This window comes from Capricornis sumatraensis, chromosome 11, assembly GCF_032405125.1.
Source record: "Capricornis sumatraensis isolate serow.1 chromosome 11, serow.2, whole genome shotgun sequence".
Lineage (NCBI taxonomy): Eukaryota > Metazoa > Chordata > Mammalia > Artiodactyla > Bovidae > Capricornis > Capricornis sumatraensis.
In genome coordinates, this window is record NC_091079.1 from 36,040,852 (window position 1) to 36,062,500 (window position 21,649).

At 46.1% G+C, this 21,649-nt stretch overlaps 1 protein-coding gene across 1 annotated transcript in view; it reads right to left on the reverse strand.

The window, feature by feature from the left end:
- Positions 1-19,321: 19,321 nt before the first annotated feature.
- ZHX2 (zinc fingers and homeoboxes 2) overlaps positions 19,322-21,649 on the reverse strand; it is an 18,239-nt gene continuing 15,911 nt past the window's right edge. The window contains exon 2 of the mRNA XM_068983853.1: positions 19,322-19,684. The gene's annotated coding sequence lies outside the window, so the exon portion shown is untranslated. The remainder of the gene's footprint in view (positions 19,685-21,649) is intronic.

Here is a 21,649-nt window from a genome sequence, read left to right on the forward strand (position 1 = left end):
CCGGCGGGATCACAATTCACCGTGAGATGCACTGAAGGGGTGAGTTGGAGAGCTCGAAGCAGAGGCAGCTTCCCTGGACTTGGGGGAGGAATCACAGGAAACTTCTGGGAGGAGGGGTGGCTCAGCTGAGACCTGAGAAAGGAGCAGGGTTCACCAGATAAAGGCAGCGGGGCTGGGGAGAGGGTCTCAGGTAGACGGGGCAGTGTTGCTAGGGTCTGAGGACCAGAGACGTGGAGGACTGAGCAGGCAAAGGGTGAGGACTGGGAGCGGGGGTGACGGGCTGGAGCGGGGAGGCCCGTCACATCCTGCTAAGTCAGGGGTTTGTATTTACTGCTCCAGGAGAGACCCAACTGGCCTGGGCCCAGCACCAGGCTGATTGATCCGCTCCAAGTGCCAAGAGTGGGTGCGTCACCTGTTCTGAAATCCGCGGCACACAGGGGCCAGGGTGAATGCTATCTGTCCCTTGTCCAGTGTTGACCCCAGCTGCCCCGGCCCTGTGGACTCTGGCCTTGGTTCTCGGCAGGAGAGAAGTTCCAGGAACGGAAATGTCTCCTCCCAGGACCCGCTCCGCCCTCTATTCACCTCTTGTCCCTCCCTGCTCTTTATTCAAATCTGAGGTCCTCTCTGTCTTTTCACTTGTCAAGTCAAGCAGGAATGAGCACTGTGGTTTCCCTGTGCCCTCCAGACAGGTGATTCGCATGCGGAGACCAGACGGGCTCACCTGGTGTTTCTTTTTCTTTTTTAAAGAATAATTTTATTTATGTATTTCTGGCTGCGAGGGCTTTTCTCTGTCTGCAGTGTGGGCTGCTTCTCTTTGCAGTGGCTCCTCTCGTTGCGGAGCACAGGCTCTAGGGCACGTGGGGGTCGGTAGTTGTGGTTCCCGGGCTCCGCTGCTCCGCGGGCGTCTGGGATCATCCCAGGTCAGAAACTGAACCCCACTGGCAGGCGGATTCTTTGTTTCTGTGGAACAACCAAGGTTGTTTTCCCATCAGAGAGTTAAAAACCGCTTCAGCTGTGCAAGAGGAGGCAGATGGAAATTAAGTAGGAGAGAAGGTGAGAAGAGAGAAAGAAAGCTGTTGCCAGTGTTTCTGTTAAACCCTCCCTCCTCCCACCTGCTGCTGCTTGTGGTGTATTCTCCTTTGTCTCTGAACTCAGGGTGGGTGGCGCCTCCTCCAAGAAGCCAACCATGCCCTCCCCCCTTTCTTAAAATTTAGTTTTCATTGAAGTGTAGTTGATTTACAAGGTTGTATTAATTACTGTGCTGTGCTAAGTTGCTTTAGTCATGTCTGACTTTGTGTGACCCCATGGACTGCAGCCTGCCAGGTTCCTCTGTCCATGGGATTCTCCAGGCAAGAATACTGGAATGGGTTGACATACCCTCCTTCAGGGGATCTTCCTGACCCAGGGATTGAACGTGCATCTCCTGCATTGAAATGTGGTTTCTTTACCTTTAGTGCCACTTGGGAATCCCTGTGTTAATTACTGCTGTACAGCAAAGTGACTCAGGTATGCATACGCATACATTCTTTTTTATACTCCTTTCCATTACGGTTTATCACAGAATATTAAGTACAGGTCCCTGTGCTATACAGTAGGACTTTTGTTTATTCATTCTGTATCTAAAAGCTTACATCTGCTAATCCCAGCCTCTAACTCCTACGCTCTCCCACCCTCATCGCCCTTGACAACCACCAGTTTATTCTCGGTGTCCCTGATTTTGTTTTGGTTCCATGGGCTAGTTCATTCGTGTCATATTTGGGTTTCCACATATAGATGATATATAGTATCTGTCTTTCTGACTTACTTCACTTAGCTAGTGTTATTCACATTGCTGCAAATGGCATTATTTCATTCTTTTTTATGGTTGAGTAGTAGTCCATTATCAAAGAAGGCAATGGCAACCCACTCCAGTACTCTCACCTGGAAAATCCCATGAATAGAGGAGCCTGGTAGGCTGTAGTCCATGGGGTCGCAAAGAGTCAGACACGACTGAGCGACTTAGCAGCAGCAGCAGGATTCCATTATATATACATAATAGCATACACACACACACACACACACACACACACAGACACCCCACATCTTCTTTGTCCATTCATCTGTTGATGGACATGTAGGCTGTCTCCATGTCTTGGCTGTTATGGCCAGTGCTGCGATGGACTTCAGGACACCATGCTCCTGCTTTGAATTGATGCTTCTCCTCTGCTTTTCAGTTCTCTCTGCAGGTGTCCAGCTGTAATTTTTGTTGACCGTTGTGCCTCCCCCACTAGACTCTGCAGGCAGAGTCTTTATAGTCTGAGCCACCAGAGAAGCCTCAAAGGGTACTCAACCTCATTTCTCCCCCACCAAGCTTCGGTTTGAATTTGGACTGATTTGAATTTGAAGGAAGATTTGTCCTTGATAATTACTTGAGAACTAAAGACTGTAATTCTTACTTGCTTGAGCCCACGAAAGAGGAGGTTACTCTGGTTTCTCATACTCTACAAGGGACAGTGGACCTTTTATGGCTCAGAGGCTTTAGGAGTAAGTGAACTGATGGCTCTATCAAAGATGACTTTGCTACATGGCTGCAATAAGATGTTTATGCTTGCCATGCCAAATTGTCTCAGTTGTGTTCAACTCTTTGCGACCACAGGGACTGTAGCCTGCCAGGCTCCTCTCTCCATGGGGATTCTCTAGGCAAGAATGCTGGAGTGGGTTGGAAAAAAAGAGTTGGTTCCGGAGTATAGTATTTCAGTTCTGGTCTTGGGTGTGTAACTAACTAGAAGATGACCTTAGGCGGATGACTCATGTTGGACTGTTTTTCCCCATCTCTGAAACAAGGAGGCCTGGGTTAAATGAATTCTGCCACCTTGCATCTTGGTGTCCCTGAATCAATGGCTTGTTTACCTGGATTCCTTGGCCAGGATCCCCTGGAGTCCCTTTGAGTGTTTGCCTACCATGGGCTGGACCTCCTCCCAGGCTGTTTCACTCAGAGCCCGTTGTCGCTGGCTTCTGGTTGGGCTTGGCCCTGGGAGGCAATGACAGGAGACTGGAGGGCTGTGGCTTGACGGGGAGGGAACCTTCATTTTTCTTTTCCTCTCTCTTTGGTGTTGTGTCACCAGCAGTAGCTACAAGCAGGACTCCAGCTAGTGGTCCTTCCTACATGGCACTAACAGTCACTGGCTTCTGGTCACACTCTTCCCCCGAGGTTCCTTCAGCCCCACAGGCCTGGCCAGACCCGGGTACCTTGCCTGTTCCTTTAGCCCCACCCCCACTCATCTAAACAGTCCCTTCAATGTGCTCGCTTCAACTGAACCACCTGTGATGGGTAACGTTTCCTCTTGGGCTTCTGACCCTCCAGGACTGCATCAGGGCTTCACGTTTGTTATCTAATCGGTCCTCACAAACCTCCCCAGTGCAGCCATTATCTTCCCATTTTACACCCAAAAAAACCAAGGCTCAGAGAAGTTCAGTCACTTGCCTCCAAAGACAGGATTTGTATGGCCCAGCTCCGACATCAGTGTTCCTCCTATCCAAACTGCTGGTCGTGCGTATCCTCATCGCTTCCCCTGTTTCCAGGCAGAGAGACTTCTCAACCTTTCCATTCTTCATAGTTTTGCTTTCTGGTATTTTTGGACAGGGCATTCATCTATCTAGCTCCAACTTTTACGTCCAGAAAATGTCAATGTGCCCACCTGGAGTCTTAATTCATCCGTGTTGGTGATAGTTGGTGAGAGCTGTTAGTCGAAACCCTGCTTTCATGCTCGTCCACAGTCAGCCCAGGCAGGCAGGGGGCATGATCCCAGGGAAGAGCGTTCTCCTGCTGCAGGGATGAGGCAGGGATAGGAAAACAGTGGGCAGTCTAACACCACCCTCTCTGGCTCCGGCCTTGAATCCTTCAGGTTTGTCTTTGATCTTGGAAGCCAAAAGCCTCTCCCCAGTTTATCCTAAGGAAACAATCAGAGACACAGGAGACCAAGGATGAACAAAGATTGCAGTAGCAAAAAGCTTGGAAACAACTTGCCTGCCCATCAGCAAGACGTTGGTTAAGTAAATCATGGTCTGACACTGAAAATGACTCAGTTGAAAATCCGCTGAAACTGATCTGCATGTGTTGACATGGAAACAATGTCCAGAGCAAGTTGTGAAAGGAAAGGGATTGGGTTATAAAAGCGTGCATGTGGTGGGATGCAATTTTTATAAAAAATAATCTTGATCTGTTTTGTTCTCTCGCCGCATCCAACCAGGCAAAACTACAACCTGCAGACTTTAGGCCCTTTGACTCCTCACTGATCCAAACACTCTGGCAAGGCCCATTTCCCCACCCCTACTGGGTGGGGGCGGGGTGTGTGTGTCCTATTCTTCCTTCACCATGGTTCCCATTCATCTTCCCATCCCTTCTTCCCGTGACCTTTGGTGGACCCCTTTGCTAACTGCTGTGACAGCCCATTGCATTGGGGTGAAGTTAGTCATCTAGCCTCCTGCCTTCCTCACTAGTGAAGAGGATTCAGTTTGGGGGCTCCAGAGTTCAGCCCTTAGTATGTGTTGTATTTTTAAATTTTTTAATTTTATATTAGGGTATAGTTGACTAACAATGTTGTGTTAGTTCCAGGAGTGTGGCAAAGTGCTTAAGTGATACATATACATGTATCTATTCTTTTTCAATTCTTTTCCCATTTAGGTTATTACAGAATGTTGAGTAGAGTTCCTTGTGCTGTATAGATAACCTCGTTGGTTATCTATATTAAATATGGCACGTATCTGTAGAATAAGTGAATGAGTGAATGAACCAAGATGGGATGCTGGAGGAAAGGGTAAAATTGATTGAGTTTCTTTCACATATATGCTTTAGTCTGGGCCCTGCGGAGGCTACACATAACGTTAGAGGCAGAAGAAATTGGCACCATGACCTAAAAACTCTAAAATGTAGGGACTTCCCTAGTGGCCCAGTGGTTAAGACTCCAGGCTTCAACTGCAGGGGGTGGGAGTTTGATCCCTGGTCAGGGAAGTAAGATCCACAAGGCATGGCCAGAAAAAAGCTAAACTGTAGAACACTCCTTTCTAATATCTCATGGAAATGCTTATATTAAAAACACAACAATTTTGAGTCCACTATGCTAGGAGGAAAAAAGAAAGCTCTTCTCAGTAAAATGCCAACGAATAAACATAGAAGGAAAGATATGCTTTACCGTCTGAACCACCAGGGAAGCAGAAGGAAAGATAGAGCTACAAAAATCACCGTTTTTCAGCCATCAAAATATTCGTTGATTTAAGCAGAAGTAATTCAACTTGATTCTCAAGTTCATTGAGAATCAACAGCAGAGGCCAAAATCACTGGGTGAAACGTTAGAGAACAGGATATTTACACAGTCTCAAGATAACTGCCACAGATTACAGATTATTTATAAAGGGAAAAATGATACCTTTACAGTGGAGAAACCTGGCAGACACCACCTTCACCAAATGACCAATGTCAACACCACCAATGAGAGGATAAACTGACATCTGGTACATTCCGACGTGTGGCGCTGAGAAGGCCACGCCATCTTACGTCATATTCCTGCCAGAGTCCTGTAGCATTCAAGAACCAAATCATGAGGACACCATCAGACACGTGCAGCGAGACAGTGACCTTACTCGTTAAGGACGTCATTGTCTTCAAATGTAGAAGACAAAGGCTGGGGAAGGTTCCAGATAGAGAGGAAAGAGGCATGACAAGTAACTGCAAAATGTAATTCAGGGTTGGATCCTGGAAACAAAAAGTTGGTGTAAAGGGAAGTACTAGACAACAGGCAAAATTAGAATGGATTGTATATGAAATAGTAGGATTGCAATGATGATACTTATGGATTGTATACAAGATAGGATTGTAGTAATGATACTTATGGATTGTATATGAGATAGTAGGATTGTAGTAATGATACTTGCCTGAATTTGGTAAGGGTGTTATGGTTATGCTTTATTGGAATTCTGTGTGATGAAACATTTTGAATGTACAGAAAAATGAAGAGTATAATAAATATCTATATGTTCATCACCTTGTGTTAACCATGAGTTTGCCATCCTTTGTTTTCTGAAATATTTTAAATATTTAAAAGTAAATTATATATATCTCATGGGTGGTGCTAGAGGTAAAGAACCCACTTGCCAATGCAGGAAATGTAAGAGGGCCAGTAGGATGAAGGCTTGATGCCTGGGTTGGGAAGATGCCCTGGAGGAGGAAATGACAAACCACTCCAGCATTCTTGCCTAGAGAATCTCATGGATAGAACAGCCTGGTGGGCTACAGTTTATAGTGTTGCAAAGAGACACAACTGAAGTGACTTCGCATGCACGCACACATGATATTTCACCTCTTCATTATGCATCTTTGAAAGATGACATTTTCTTACATAATCCCCAGACCAGTAATATAATAGCAATGAATGATAATTTCCTAGTATCATCTAAAATCTATCCACATTCAACTTTTCCCATTTGCCTCTCAATCTTAGAGTTTGCCAACTCTGTCTTAGAGTTCCTCTGGTCAAACCAGGATCCTGTCAAGACCACATTTGGTTGTTATATAAGAAAAGCCCAAAATTTTTGTCTTAGATCTTGGCTTTCTTAATCTCCTACCAAGTTCCTCCCTTCGGTGCTTCTTTCCTTCCTTTCTCCCACATTATTGATGGAGAGCATTATGCTGGGTGATTCATCTGGGGGTACACAGATGAATAAGGTAAGATCCTTGCCTCAGGGATTTCAGGGCCCGATGAAGGCGGAACAATCACAGGAATAGGTAATTATCAATCAGCGTGTGAGAGTTCTGCCAGAGACGGACACTAGGTATTCCACAAGTCTTCAGCTTCCATCAGATGATGGAGGAAGAAAAAGAAAGAGAAATTGGTTCAAGGAGGCAGCTGGAAAAAACAACTAAATAAACGTTTTAGAGGTCATGACGTGGATGTCAACTTCCCTTAGTCTCCTGGTCTTTCATTCTTAGGCGTGCATAGGAGATAATCATGAAAATAATTTGATACCCCAGTTACTCAGTCTGCTTTTCTCTTCAAAGCTCCTTGAAAGACTCCACCCAACCCACACCTCCCGTTCCAGCTGGCCTTCCATGACCACAGACATGAAAGCCAGGCTCCCAGCAAGGAGAGTGGTCCACACCGGTGGCCTGGGACAGGACGGAAATTCCTCAGGGGCTATGACCCATATACCAGCCTACTTTGACTGCTTGCGCTCATGTGCCGTTTCCAGAGTTGTAATGGGTCCCCAGCCCTGATGAACACTTGAGGGGCTGAAGCTTTGTGGTTAAAAGCATGGGCTTGGAACTCCCTGGTGGTCCAGTAGTTAAGAATCCGCTTGCCAATGCAAGGGACATGGGTTCGATCCCTGGCCCCGGAGGATCCCACATGCTGCAGAGCAACGAAGCCCATGTGCCGCAACAACTGAGCCTGTGCCCTAGAGCCTGGGAGCTGCGACTCCTGAGGCCTGCGTGCCCTAGAACCTGCGCTCAGCAACAAGAGAAACCACTGGAGATAAAGCCCACAAACAGCAAGGAAGAACCAGGGCAATCAATTAAAAAAAAAAAAAAGCATGAGCTTTCCTTTCAGAGAAAGATGGGTCCAAATCCTGGTTTCCCTGGTGGCTCAGACGGTAAAGCATCTGCCTGTAATGCAGGAAACCCGGGTTCGATCCCTGGGTCCCGAAGATCCCCTGGAGAAGGAAATGGCAACCCACCCCAGTATTCTTGCCTGGAAAATCCCATGGACAGAGGAGCCCAGTACGTTGTAGTCCATGGTGTCACAGAGAGTCAGACATGACTGAGCGACTTCACTTTCTTTCTTTGTTTGGGTTCGAATCCTAGCTCCGACACTCACTCGTTCCTGTGGCTTTGGGCAGATTCCTGAATCCGACTTTGATGAAATCGTTCTGAAGTCTGAACTTTACTCTGATGTGGAAAATGATGCAGTTTCCCCATTGCAGGGTTTCAGTGTTTCCCTGTGCCATGGAAATCTTTCCTCCTTGGAGTCCTAGCCATTCTGATAGAGAGCTTCATCCTGCAAAGACCAGCCCAGTTCCCAGTCTGATTCCTGTGATGGAGCCTGGGAGGTTTATTCACCTCTGTGGGCTGGAGACAGTGCTTAGTAGTGTCCAGGCAGAGAGCAAGGGCAGCTGTCTTTCCAGGGCAACTGGTCAAATGACCCCAAACAAAGGTTCTCTCTTTCTGTAACAAATACCATTGTGGGTGTAGTTTGGTTGAGGAGAGATGCAGAGTGATATGCCCTGGGTTGGGGGAAATATTCTTGTACAGCCTACTTTTTAGCTTTCTGTGTTGCTGTTCGCTGCTCTTTAATTAAACACCGTTTATGGGCACACAAGCACCTTCAAAGTTCCCTTGGGTGGTGCTGACAATCCTCGCTCAAAAGCTTTAGACCTATCGCCCTAAAGCTTTCTTTAGCTCACTGCTGGCCAAGTGAGCTGGAGTCTGGAGACTTTTAAGAGAATGTTGGCCCAGATTCCTAGGATCATATGATCACACCATCTCAGAGATGGAATGAATAGTTGGTGGTTGTCTGGTTTAAACTGCCTCATTTTCCAAACGAGGAAACTGAGGCTTAATCAGGGGCAATGACTTTCCCAGGGTTGAGAAAGACATTAGTAGTAAAACAGGGGCCAGAACTTGGTGCCCCTTTATTCTGGGAAAGCCTTGGCATGGATGGGGCTTTCCAGGTGGTGGTAGTGATAAAGAACCTCCCTGCAAATGCAAGGACATTAGAAACTCAGATTTGATCCCTGGTTTGGGATTATCCCCTGGAGGAGGGCATGGCAACCCACTCCAGTATTCTTGCCTAGAGAATTCCACGGACAGAGGAGCCTGGCGGGCTATACAGTCCATGGGGTTGCAGAGAGTTGGACGCAACCGAAGCAACATAGTACGCTTGCCATGAATACTCCCCCGTGATCGTGAAAAGTTACTTGTCCTCCGCTGTTCAACTGTTTTTCTGTCTGTTTCTGGTCTCATGAGAATTCCTGCCAGACAGAGAACAGTTATGAACAGATGTGAAGATGAGCATGGTCCATAGAAATGGGTAATGAGACTTATCCTATTAATAGCAAGACACGCTTTCAGTTGGTTTTCCAGTTTCATTTCACATCTACTGAAACAACTTCTCATGTAACCCTACTGAAGCTGTGAACCACATGGTCCAGTCCTAGGATTAGTTACAGAAGCATAATCCAAATAAACCAAACCATGAAAAGAGAATTTCATATTTTTCTCATCTTTCTGAAAGGACATTCAGCAGGCTTCTGTGTATACCCCATGGCAACATGTCTTTTTTTAAAAATTAAATTTCTTTCATAGTGAATTATTTTTTAAAAAAATTTGCTTATTGGCTGTGCTGGGTCTTCGTTGCTGTGTGTGGGCTTTCTGTAGTTGTGGAGAGTGGGAACTACTTTTTGGTTGCAGTGTACACGCCTCTAATTGTGGTGGCTTCTCTTGTTGCAGAGCATAGGCTCTAGAGAGAGTGGGCTTCAGTAATTGTGGTGTATGGGCCTAGTTGCCCCACACCATGTGGGATCTTGCTGGACCAGGGATTGAACCCGTGACCCTTGCACTGGCAGATGGATTTTTAACCACGGGACCACCAGGAAAGCCTGGTAGCACGTCTTAATGTTCTCTGGACTCTTGCTCAATTTTATATATATATCTGGCACTCTGAAGCTGTTCCTTTACCAAAACTTTGAAGAATTTTTTCCTTCTTCACCAGCTGCAGTGGCTTCCACTTACTGAACTTCCTCTTTTTCTCTCTCTTCATTCTTTATTACATGGATTAATTTGGCCTGTTTTCCTTACATCCTTCTGCTTCAACCCCTTTGCTACTCTCTCTCTTTGCCGACTCTAGACTCTACGCCAGAAACGTCTAGGACTTGATCTCTTGGGAGATGAAGAAGGAAGAATTAGGCTGTCAGTTAGGAGTCTCTTGGGTAGGTTAGGTAAAGGGAAGAAGTCTGTAAACAGTAATCTATTTCATCCATCATGGGTATTTTCCCACAAATGATTTTTTTCAAATATCTTACTACTGTCCCTAGTCTAATTAAACTTTTGATATTGCTAGTGCAGATTTTTTATACAATGAAAGTGAAAGTCGCTCAGTTGTGTCTGACTCTTTGCGACTCCAATTCTCCAGGCCAGAATACTGGAGTGAGTAGCCTTTCCCTTCTTCAGGGGATCTTCCCAACCCAGGGATTGAACCCAGGTCTCCTGTATTGTAGGCGGATTCTTTACCAGCTGAGCTACAAGGGAAGCCCAAGAATATTGGAGTGGGTAGCCTATCCCTTCTCCAGTGAATCTTCCCAACCCAGGAATCGAACTGGGGTCTCCTGCATTGCAGGCAGATTCTTTACCAACTTAGCTCTCAGGGTAGCCCTTATTTATATAATACACAACCTAATTTTGCATGCTTGCCTTATCCTGAACCTGTGTTAGCAATAAAGATAAAGAAGACCCAAGTCACATTGTTATGCTGTACACCTTAAATGTGTGCAGTGCCAGATGTCAATTATATCTCAATAAAACTGGAAGGAATAAGAAACCTTAAAAAAGATGTAGATTTTATCTGCAAGGAGATCACAGTTTATATGACAGAGAGGCACAGAGACAATTATAATACTGTGTGTCTAGAATTATAATAGAAGTATATGGAAGGGATTTTAAGAGCACCGAGGACAAAGCCCCTGACTTGCCTGGAAGGGGTCAGGACAGGATTCTTGGAGGACGTGATACTATTCCTCTGGATCAGGCAGGAGAGAACCTGGAGGGTGTGGGGGACACAGAGTAGTTGAGGATGGGCTTGAATAATGTGCATGCACGTGTGTGTGTGTGTGTGTGTGTGTGTGAGAGAGAGAGAGAGCGAGAGAGTGGGGATGAAGGGAGAGATGGGATGGGGGATACAGGGGATTGGAGGTTGGGAGGTACAGGCAGGGTACCAGGAAGGGCAGGGCTGGAGCCAGGAGGAGCTTGGGAGCCCCTGAGGGAAGAGAGGCATGATGGGACTTCTGCTGTGGAGAAGATGAGCCTGGTTGCCACCTGGAACACAGATGGGGCTGTGGGGAGAGACGGGGCAGGGAGGGAGGTTAGGAGGCTGTGCAGGCAAATGAGGGGGAGGGTCTGCATGATGACCGTGGCTCTGGGGGCAGTGGAGGGATCCTTCAGAGAAAGATTTGGGAGCTAGAAGTGAGAGAAACTTGTGTTTGGTTAAAACCCAAGAGAAAGGCTACCCACTCCAATATTCTGGCCTAGAGAATTCCATGGACTATATAGGCTGCTGCTGCTGCTGCTGCTGCTAAGTCGCTTCAGTCGTATCCGATTCTGTGCGACCCCATAGACGGCAGCCCACTAGGCTCCTCTGTCCCTGGGCTTCTCCAGGCAAGAACACTGGAGTGGGTTGCCATTTCCTTCTCCAATGCATTAGAGTGAAAAGTGAAAGTGAAGTTGCTCAGTCGTGCCCCACTCTTAGTGACCCCATGGACTGCAGCCCACCAGGCTCCTCCGTCCATGGGATTTTCCAGGCAACAGTACTGGAGTGGGTTGCCATTGCCTTCTCCCTGTATAGGTTATGGGGTCGCAAAGAGTCGGACATAACTGAGCGACTTTCACCACACACACACACACACACACACACACACACACACACACACACAGATGCAAAAAACGCCCCCCACTCTTGGCTTGGGTGATTGAAGCTGCTGCCATTAACTGTTCACCAAGACAGGAAATATAGGAGCAGGTTTAGGGGGAAAAGGATACAGTTAATTTTGTAGTAATTTAAATGTTCCTTAAATCAGCCCTCCTTATAATTCAAGAGTTAACTTGATTCAGTTTCTAGTTTCTACCATCACACTCTCTTTCTCTCTCTATCAGTTCAGTTCAGTTCAGTTGCTTAGTCGTGTCCAACTCTTTGCAACCCCATGAATCGCAGCAGGTGAGGCCTCCCTGTCCATCACCAACTCCCGGAGTTCACTCAGACTCAAGTCCATTGAGTCAGTGATGCCATCCAGCCATCTCATCCTCTGTCGTGCCCTTCTCCTCCTGCCCCCAATCCCTCTCAGCATCAGTCTTTACCAATGAGTCAACTCTTCGCATGAGGTAGCCAAAGTATTGGAGTTTCAGCTTCAGCATCATTCCCTCCAAAGAAATCCCAGGGCTGATCTCCTTCAGAATGGACTGGTTGGATCTCCTTGCAGTCCAAGGGACTCTCAAGAGTCTTCTCCCATGAAGTGATGGGACCAGATGCCATGATCTTCGTTTTCTGAATGTTTGAGCTTTAAGCTATGTATTAAAAATACATAATCATATATAATATAACTATGTATAAAATATATGTATTAAAATACATAATCATATATAATATAACTATGTATAAAATATATGTATTAAAATACATAATCATATATAACCATGTATAAAATATATGTATTAAAAATACACAATCATGTATAAAATACAAATATGTGACTTCCCTGGTGGTTCAGACGCATTGTCTGTCTACAATGCGGGAGACCTGGGTTCGATCCCTGGGTCGGGAAGATTCCCTGGAGAAGGAAATGGCAACCCACTCCAGTACTCTTGCTTAGAAAGTCCCATGGATGGAGAAGCCTGGTGCAGGCTACTGTCCACAGGGTCACAAAGAGTCGGACATGACTGAGCGACTTCACTTTCACTTTCAAAATACAAATATATATGAAAATTAAAAATATAAATATATTTTTATGTATGTAAAATTGAGACACTATAAAATTCACCCATTTGACGCGTACAGTTCAATGGCTTTTAATATATTTGGAGTTGTGCAACCATCACAATATCAATCTTGTAACGTTTTCATTACCCCACAAAGAAATCTCACATCTTCTAGCCCTCACCCCCAATCCTCTCTCTGCTCCATCAACCCCCACTTTCTGTCTCCATAGACTTGCTTATTCTAAATGTGCCACATAAGTGGAATCACAGTGAGTATATTTTAGACTGTAATCCAATCTGCCCTGCATCTTTAACTGTTATCCATTCTGCAGACACGTGCTGAGCAGTGGGGTAAGAGTGTAGGTTTTAGTCATGACTCTTTTATTTCTAAATGACAGTAAAGCAACTTGAACTAATTTTGAAGCACAAGGGGGATTTATTGGCTCACATAACTGGTAAAGATGGGGTGGACCTAACTTTAAGGTTGACTGGATCCAAATACTTAAATTATGTCATTTATCTCTCTCCTTGCTTCTGTCTCTTTCTACCTTTTTCTTGCTCTCTCCCAGCTCTCTTTGCTTCAATTTTTTTAAACCTCAGGGAGGACTCTCATTAACCCAGCTTGTGTCACGTGCGTACCCCTTGGGCCACTCACTGAGGTCAGAGATCATGCTATGATTGGCTAGGCTTGAGTCACATGACTACCCATAGAAAGAAGGGTTTGGTCCTGGGTTTAAAGGGGAAAAGCAGGTGTATAGAAGACTTTCCCGGGGGGGGAAGTGGTGTGAATGTTGCTGAAAGAGAGGACGAAAGGAATGCTGGATGGATGTTCAGCACATTTCCTGGTCAGGAGGAGCAACACACTAGAAGATTGAACAACCAAACTGTACCTGGACAGAACTAGATAACATCTCGTGGATGCAGGACCTCAGAGCAGCAGGGCTCCCAGAGAGCCAGCTGGGATACGTGTGTCTTCCTTAAATCCAGCCTCTCTGTCACCCACAATGTACCTGTGTTTGGTCGGTGGAACTTCAACTGGGACTGGAAGAAATGGGGAAGGGGTACATTCTAAGAGGGGAAATTGCGTGGACTCACCATTCAGCAAGCAGACCAGAGGGCCCCAAGGAAGAGAGATGACTGGGTGAGGAGTTGGGAGATCATTTGGAGAGATGGACCTGAGCCCAAAGCTGTGACCCAAATTCAGCGATGGGAAGTAAGTTGGAGGTAAAAGATGTGGAAGCTATTTTGTTTCACTTTACATATCTTTTATGTAATATGTTACTCATCTTGGTAAATCCCAAACTATGGTTTTGATTTCCCATCAGCAAGCAAATAAGATAGTTCTTTGGCAGTTATTCAGGGTCTTTCCAAGTGGAAATCACTTTAGTTTTCTTTGTGACTGTGTTTGAATTAGGGTGATTTGGTTGTTTGTCAAAGTGGGTTGTTCAAAACTGATGGTTTCTTGTTTTGTTACACATTAACAGACTCCTTGTTGAATTTCTACTACTTAATATCCTGACACTGTATACACTTTTTCACTTCTGCTCATTGTACTATTCTCTGATTTATGCATTTGGCCAACCCCTACTCATCCTTCAAAACATAGATCACGTTTCCTTGAGGGGAGAGATTATACCTAACTTCTCTCTCACCTGGCAAGTGGCACAGGGAGAAATGAACTCATGCATGAATGAGAGGACTCATATCCATCCAGCCTAAGGATGGCACGTAGGTTTTGTGTTACTTATGAGTGCACTTTAATGCAAGTGTCAGTCAAATCCAATGAGTGGTGGGTTAAACAAATAGGTATTTATTTTTCTCACATATCAAGCTGCTAGAAAATTTTCAGCTGTGGCACTAGTTCAGGGACTCAAAGAAGCTATCGAGGCCTTAGTGTCAAGATCAGCGATGCACACAAGGTAAGAAGAGGGAGGAAGGAGACTGGCACCAGCACGTGCATCTTATTGGCCACTCCTGGCTGCAAGAGAAATTGACTTTCTCACCTGGGATTGGGGTATGTCAGTTCCTGAGCAATATCTTGGGACGATATTAGCAAGCACGAATGAGGGGATGGATACTAGCTAGGCAACCAGTGGCACCCACCACCTATGTCATCTCATAGGTTAATAGATTTCAAGGTGAGGCTGTGTTCAGTATCGTAAAAGGTGTCCAACTCCGCCAGGCAAAGGCACTTCAATTGATTATTAATGTCTGCTGTGAATGTGGAGTGGGCCATATAGCATTCTTGGTGTGTATTGTCATCTCTGATCCATCCCCTAGACTGATCTGTGTGTTGGACCATCTGTTTCCCCCTCCTCACTTACCCCACCCGCTCTGTGTGCTGGGAGGCAGATTCCAATGGACGGGACCAACAGATCCACTTACCCTTTGACTTCTGGGTTGATTTGGCCACTGAGAGGCGGTGGCTGGAGAACAGAGGGTGGGAGGAGAATGATGTCAGGGTATTTCTCCTCCTGTTGGGTCACCATGGTTTCCTGAAGGCCACATCTCCTTTCAGAAACCCCTTTCTGTCCATCTATCCTTTGTAGGTTCCAGTAACTGCCCCACCCCTTACCCCTTCAGACCAAGCTCCTTACATCCTCCCTTTTTGTCTTCTCCAAGCCCTGCCCACAGCTTTGTAAACATCATTTTAATGCATTTCCTTTAAATCCCCCAGTTTGTGCCCTGTCTCTTTTTCTCAAGGATCCAGCCTGAGGCAGTCTGTAATGCTTTAGGGGCTTGTTCTGCAGGAGGGTGTGAGAGTTATGGATAGAGACCTTTGTCTTTCCCCCTCCTCAAAGTCCGGGGCAATGTGCCTCCTACCCTCTACAGGATACCGGACTTGCATGTCATGGGATGCTCCTGGATGTCTTTTAAAATTCATTTTTACTAATCAAGCCCCCAGGGGTAATGATGTGCCTTCTACTGTGGTTTGTAAGTACATCCAGCTGCACGCCACTCCAGATGGGAGCTCTCAGGAATCAGTAGGAGGGAACTGACGTCTCTCCTGGTTCTCTCCAGATTGTAAAGTGGCTGGCTAGTGAGAGCTGTCATTTCTTCAGGCTGTTGGTCAGAAGTGACTGTGCACCAGGTGGTCTGGAAGGACAAGGGTACCCGCAGCTGGGGTTCCACTGGATCGCCATCCTGTTACTGCCTCTGCCTTCCTGCTTCCTAAGGCCTGGGGCGTCCACACTCTGAGAACAGGCTCCATGGTGTGTCAGATCCCACACCACGCCCCAGTTGTGGAGGAGGCTGGGGAGGAGCCCTTCAAAGCCTTCAGAGCAGTGTTTCTTAAACTCGAATGAGCAGATGAGTCAACTGGGCGTGGTATCAAATTGCAGATTATGATTCAACAGGTCTGGGGTAGTGGTTGGGTTCTGCATTTCTCACAAGCACCCTGGTGATGCTGCTGCAGGGCACACACCTGAGTAGCAGAGACTAAGAGATGGACATCCAGCATGGTAACCACCAGCCTCATGGGGCTATTTATATTCATTGTCTTTTCCTTTTTATAAATCTCATAATCTTATCAAATCATCAAAATGCTGAGTTTCTAGGAACAGAAACCCCACTCAGAAGGTTTTGAACCTAAGTCAAAGAGAGAAATATGTTGGTTTTTATGAAACTGTTAAGATAGGGAGCTGGCCGGGAATGGTGGGGCCCATGGGCCCAAATGATGTCGCTGCTGTCATCACTACCACCATCACCATCATCTCTTTCTTCTTTCATTCCTCCTCTGCCTCTTGATTTTTTTAAGCCTCATTCTCACTATCTGCAGGCTGGTTTTCTCTCTCGGGCAGGGAATTAGCTGGTGGCTCCAGGCTAATATCACACTCGCCATCTCAATGGGAAACTAGAGCTTTCTCTCAGCATCTGAGCGTTTGTTGCATCACACTGCACCCGGCCTGATGGCTGAAGTGCCAGGCTTGCCCTGTGGGAAGGGAGTGGGTCACTGTGATGGACAGCCCCTCAGAATTAGATGAACAGAAGGGGAGACAAGTAAACCTAAAGGAATCAATGTGTGAAGAGGTATGGGGCCGACAAGACCAGCGGGTGTTCACGCCCCTCCATGGCTTTCACCCCACCTGTCCAGCTATTCCCCTTAACCACCTTTCTCCTAGTTCCTGCCACCCTTTAGTCATTCCCAGGGGAGAAGACATAGCCTGATATATTTTGCTGAGTGCTTCAAAGAGCACAACCGGCTGCCCTGTGTATTTTCATTGCAATCAATTAGCAAGGCTTTCTCTTTGGTTCAGAAATTAAATATAAAAAGATAAAAGTTCTGGCAAGGTTTTCCCTTTGGTTTCTTCAGGCATTTGATAGCGTCTCACGCTGCCTTGCTGGGAGAATTAAATTGCTTGAGAGTGGCAAGCTGAATGGCAAGGGTGGTGAGTAGCGGGATGGGAAGGCAGCTGACTGCCAAGGGAGAAGCTGGAGGGGGGCGCTTGGGCTGAGGTTCATTAATGGGCTGGAAGGACAGGACAGCATGAGGAGATGAGGCTGTGGATGGTCCACTGCACAGACGGGAACAGCAATGCAGGACCAGGAGATGAGCCAATTACAGCCACTTTTCAATTTTTTCTTTTTGGAATAAGGAAAGTACAGGATGAATTTTTGTTTTTGTTTTTTTGGCAGGAGATAGTAGAGTTTAGAGGAGGGGTAGATAAACTGGCCAAAAGTCTTTAAGTCCCTGTGAAGATGAAACATCTAGACCAGGGGTCCCCAGCCTCCAGGATCCAATGCCTGATGATTTGAGGTGAAGCTGATGTAATAATAATAGAAATAAAGTGCACAATAAATGTAATGCACTTGAATCATCTCACAACCACCCCTCCCCGCTGCCCCCAGTCTGTGGAAAAATTGTCTTCCAGGAAGCTAGTCCCTGGCGCCAGAAAGGTTAGGGAACGCTGATCCAGACCACAGATTCCTAACATGAGGCCCAAGAGCTGGCAGCATCAGCCTCACCTAGGAGCAATGGATGTTCTCTGATCCACTCAGACCTACTCAATCAGAAACTCTAACCAGACTTCCAGGTGATTCTGCAGCCTGTTTGAGCTTGAAAGGCACCAGCCTACATGAGGGTCACCTTGAACTATGAGGGGCTCCTTAGACCTCACCTGGGTAGAGACACAAAAGTTGACCTTCTGGGAGAAAAGGCAGTTATCTTGGTTCCCAGCAGCCCAGGAGGGAAGTGATTTGCCTGAGACACCCAAGGGGCAGCAGTGGCCTAGAGGTCTCATTCCCACACCCATGCTCTGCAGCATTTAAAATTTTTAATTTTGAACAAAATGTTTATTTGTCTGCCCTGGATCTTAGCTGTGGCATGAAAACTTAGTTGTGGCGTGTGGGATCTAGTTCCCTGACCAGGGATCAAACCCGGCTCCCTTGCATTGGGAGCACAGAGTCTCAGCCATTGGACCACCAGGAAAGTGCCCTCTGCAGTATTTTATGAATCTACTTATGAAGACCCAGGAGAAGTGTGGGCCTATCACTTCTCTGTGTCCCAGAGATGCGATGACGATTCCCATACTGACACTGACCCCTGGTTTTTATAGTCCCCCCTGCACTGAAAACCCTGTGATGACCTCACTGCGGTGAGGCAGGACAAAAGACGAGGAATGAGGTTATAGTGGATTTGAATCGGGGGTGGGGTGGGTGAGCTGGAACCCTCATGCTGTGCCCTGGGAGTCAGACAGCAATGAAGAACCAGGAACAGAGGAGAAGGTTATAAAAATGTTTAGTCTTTGCTTTATTGAGTTACAACAAATGAGCAACAAGTTAGAAAAATTGTTTTTTTTTAAACTCCCTAACATTTTATTTGTGCAGTGTACTCAAATAGGGGGCAGTGGAATGGGGGGAAGGGACTGCAAACACAATTGATATTGCAACATTTACACCGGATATGTCTCTTGGTTTTTCTTCTTTAGAAGTTAGGACTAACTGAGGAAAAAAAAAAGTGCACTCATCAATCTAAAATTGGCCCAAAACAAACACACAAACAAAACAAATAAAAAATCAATTCGTGGTGAAGCTTCAAGCTGAAATCTTGTTCAATACCACACTGAAAAAGGCAGTTAGGAACAGAAATGAAAACCAAAGCTGTTCATCTTTGTACCATTTAGATAGCACAATCTTTTTGTTTTACTTTCACAAAATTAATGATAACGCTAATGCACTTGTGAGCCCTTTCTGCTGGTTTCTAAAAAGGGGCTCAGAGGGTAGCCACCTACCACCCAGCTCTCTTGGCCCAAGGTCTGACCTCAGAGGCCAGCCCATCAGAAAAAACCAGACTGGCCTGGGGCAGTTCAGAAAGCCTTGTGCCTGGCTAAACAGGGACCCCCAAAGGCAGCTGGGGAAGAACTATAGAAATGGATTTGATTTGGAAGATCTGTCATCCGTAAACCCCTCTCCAAGCTCAGACAGAGGCCTGAATCCTAGCCCTTTTCCCCGGAAGAAATCTTGCAAATTGCAAACCATCTTTAAAAACGAACTCGCCCTACCTAAAATCCAGTAGATATAATGGCACTAATGCTAACACCCCCCCTCCCCAAAATTAATAAAAATAAAAAAGGAAAAAAAGAGAAAAGCACATGTGATCAGCCCTCCCTCCTGGAAAAAAGACCTTACAATGGTAGAGCTGGAAAAGGAAGTTGCCCTCGGTTAAAAAGGTAACAAAATTCCCATGTCGTACAAATTGGTTCCAGTATAGCAAGAGGTTGGGGGCCTGGGCGCAGGAGCCAACTATTTACAAGGACCCGTGGAAAACGCAGTAGTAGGACTTTGGCACTAGGAGCACTTCCCACCGGGCCTCGGGGAGGTGCGTGTGCGCAGAGGCAGCGGCAGGCACACGCAGCGAAGTCGTTCCACTTGGAGTCTCAGGCCAGGGCGGCCCTCAGCCGGGGAGAGAAGTTCTCTTCTTTCTTTGAAGACAGATTATTCCCTGCATCAGCACGGCAGTTCTGATGGACTTCCCTAGAAGGACGACACAAGACCAGAGGGGCAAGATGTCAGGGAGATGACCATCATTCCCTGCATGCAAGGCATCGGGGGAAGGGGGAGGTGGCCTCTCCCTGGCTGTCCTGGGGAGACACTTCCCAAGTCCTCTTGGGGTCGGAGGACGAGAGATGCCCTTCACATGTGGGGCCTGTTTTAAAGAAACGAGTGTGTGTCCTGAGCATGGTCTGATATTATGGTAAGCGCCTTCAGAATAAGGCCTTTGAAAACAGGATGACTCTCTGGGCAAGTGAAGGAGGTGATTCATTTCATCATGACAAGACCCTTTTCTTGTTCCTGGATAGGCAGCCAGTCACCATGATTCCTCAAAGACACCAGAATCAGACAAGTCTGGATTTTAGTCCTGACTTTTCTGTATGGAGAAGGAAATGACAACCCACTCCAGTATTCTTGCCTGGAGAATTCCATGGACAAAGGAGCCCAGCCAGAGGGCCCTAGTCCATGGGGTCACAAAGAGTTGAACACGACTGAGTGACTAACACTTCTCTATATACTTGCCACGGGGCCATACAAATGTCACAATCTCTCTAGGGCTTGGTTTTGCTTCTGTAAAACAGGGATGGTAATAGCATCCACCTGGTAAAGTAGTTGTGATGAGAAGCTGATATATTAAACAGCACTTAAAATAGTGTCCAGAATGTGGTATTATATATGCTTGTGTTGTATTTGTTAGATGAAGCCTTTTCCAAATATGATAGCATATATAATGGTAATACATAAGATGAGAAATTTAAAGTGTCTTTTTTATCTTTTTATGTTTAAAATTTTATAATTTTTTAAATTGGAATATTGCTTTACAATGCTGTGTTAGTTTCTATTGTGCAAAGCTGATTCACTTCATTGTACAGTAAAGCAATTTTACTCCAGTTAAAAAATAAAAAGAGAAAAAATGTATTTTTTAATGTTTCTATCAACCCTCAGAGGTGTAGATATAATTACTATTCCCATTTTACAGGTAAGGAAACAGCACAGACAAGCTAAAAAACTTGCGTAAGATCACCCAGCTAGAAAGTGGAAGAACCCAAATTCCAGCTCAGGCAATTTTCAGAGCCTGTTCTCTTAATAGTGTTCATTAAGAGTCAACATGGAGAAGTGTTTAATTCTTACAGACTTTGAAGTAATGAAAATAGTCTAAGGACCTTCTTATGGGTTGAATTGTCTCTTCTTTACCCCTATAGATATGTTGAAGTTCTAACCCTTAATACCTCAAAATGTAACCCGATTTGGGGACTTCCCTGCTGGTCCAATGGTTAAGAATCCACTCTCCAATGCAGGAGATGAGGGTTCAATCCCTGATCAGGGAACTAAGATTCCACAATTGCCCCTTAGCTGTGGGGCAACTAAGCCCATGTGCCGGAAGTACTGAGCCTGCAGCACTAGAGCCCACGCACCACAACTGATGTAGTTGTGCAGACCTCCTGCAGCCAAATAAAGAAATATATACATATAAAAAGAACGTAACCCTATGGAGATTCCTATATGGAGGCGATCTCCACTAAAAGAGGTCTACAGGGAAGGGCCTAATCCCACAGGATTGCTGTCCTAATAAAACGGGGAATTTTGCACATAGAGACACACAAGGAGAACATCACGGGCAGATGAAGGCAGAAACTGGGGTGATCAGTCCAGAAGCCAAGGAATGCCAAGGACTGCCAGCAACCCGCCAGAAGCTAGCAGAGAGGCAAGGAACACATGCTCCCTCACAGCCCTTAGAAGGGGGCAACTCTGCCAACACCAGCCTTCTCGTCTGCAGACTGTGGGAGAATCAGTTCCTGTTGTTTAAGCCACCCAGTCTGTGGTACTGGATGGCAGCCTTGGCAAACCAAGACAGAACTCCATCTCCACTGTGGGCTCCGGGGAGCCAGGGATCCTGAGCCAGGAATCCAAGGGCGGGCTGGGGGCTGTGAAGTATGCAGTCAGTAT